The sequence below is a fragment of the Salmo salar genome, chromosome 09 (assembly GCF_965601325.2).
Source record: "Salmo salar chromosome 09, fSalSal1, whole genome shotgun sequence".
In the NCBI taxonomy this organism is placed as follows: domain Eukaryota; kingdom Metazoa; phylum Chordata; class Actinopteri; order Salmoniformes; family Salmonidae; genus Salmo; species Salmo salar.
In genome coordinates, this window is record NC_138299.1 from 3,930,924 (window position 1) to 3,932,955 (window position 2,032).

Sequence of the window (2,032 nt, forward strand, 5' to 3'; positions counted from 1 at the left end):
ATGTTGATACTAAAATGAATGTTTCTGGCACATATGGCATGGGCTCCTGAGTTGCGCAGCGGTCTAAGGCACTGCTTCTCAGTGCTAGAGGTGTCACTCAGCCCCTGGTTGAATCCAGACTGTATCACAACTGGCTGTGATTGGGAGTCCCATAGGGCTGCGCACAATTGGCCCAGTGTCATCCGGGTTTGTGCGGGGTAGGCTGTCATTGTAAATAAGAATTTGTTCTTAACTGACTTGCCTAGTTAAATAAAGGTTAAAATATCAATGCCACATAGGCTGTTTAAAACCAGATAAGTTGGTTCTAAGGGGCAGTTGACCTTTAAACACATTACACTTAAAAGTCTACTTAATTGTAATTTTGTATTTTAATTACAAATACATTTAGCGTTGTTTTTAAGTTGAAACATTGATTTTTTTTTATTAAACTCTGCTTGTGAGTGATCAAGTACACTATAAGTATAGTTTCAGTGCCAATAATGCGTTTCAAAGTACTTTCTGAATTCCTATTAGCTATGATCCCATTAACTTGTCCAGTGATTTTTTGTTGACATTTAGAAAGTTTGCATAGAAAATAAAAGCGACAATTGACTACTACGGTTAGTTTCCGCTGTCTTGTACCGATAAAAACAGCTGAAAGTAATGAAGTCACACCTAAAAAAAAAAATTGTTGCAAAAACCTAGAGTGTCGAATAAAAATGAAGTAGTTGAAGTGTTTCCATTATCCATTTGGGCAAATTGCACATTAATAAATTGGCGACGCCTGTATCCCCTCCCACCTATCTGTTTCATGTCTCAGGTAGCCCACAAAAGCCAGCATGGATAGAAGGCAATAATTTACTATTTGCCATTATCTAATAATTCTCACGTGCCAACGTATCGCCACGGTCCGTGCCATGGTGAGACTTGCACTCATGTAGATCTGAAATTCTTGAAAGTATGTGGAAATATTTTTGGCATATTACCCAGCATCCTTTTCTGCAGATAAAGTTTTGATTTATAATATGATCAAAGACAGTACAGTATGAAGAAAGGCTAAAACTGTTTCTCCAACAGAAATCCCCGATCACACTTGTAGGCGATGTCATCAGGTATTTTATAAATATTTTTATAACTAAACCAAGATAGACCACAGCCTGTCGTTTCCAATGGGAACAAATGAGTCATAGTGGGCAGAACAAGCGAGGAGGTGGGCATTTCCACGCATGAGCAAGCGAGATCCCATTAAAGCATGCATATTTCCGTTAGGGAATGCATACTCTGTGAAGTGTGCGTGTGCCATAAATTAATTAGCCTTTGCACTCTGTCTAAACAACGTGATTTTTTATTTTTTTTTGCAAAGGGTAAAGTCTATAAAACTTAGTCAATTTTGTTCATAACGTATTATAGTTTTGGGAACAGAAAACTGTATTGAGATCAAATGGTGGTGAGAGGAAGCCAGTGAGCTTCCTCTGACTACCATATTTGGGAGTGAGCGGAAACGCCAAGCGGATGCTTCACATTTATACATCCGGTGAAATATCTGTCTCATTATTCTATCAGTGAGGTCATGGCAACGACTAGCTAAAGTCATGCATAAAAATACGTCGTCGGGTCTAACATGCTGACCAGACCGGACACGTCGCAAAATAAATGTAGAAATCCATGTTATTCAATTATTGCACCCACACTGCTCGCGCGCCAACGGGCGTCTGCGATGCCAAGGGCTAAAATAGAACTCCTTTCTATTTCTGACGCGCTGAAAGTTCTGCCTCTCCCATCTCCCCATTGGTTTATAGAAGCAGGTACCCACGTGCTCTCCCATCTCCTCATTGGTTTATAGAAGCAGGTACCCACGTGCTCTCCCATCTCCTCATTGGTAATACCCATGTGGGTGATTGAAAGGCGAACTGTTTTGCCGGTTGTCTGGTAATACTATGAAAGTGTAGATGCTATCACTATATAAGTTCAAAGATGAAAAAGCCTGGAAGGAGGAGAGATGACTAGAAACGATCCGGTTGGCCGTTTTATGTGTGGATTAATAGTGGAGTAG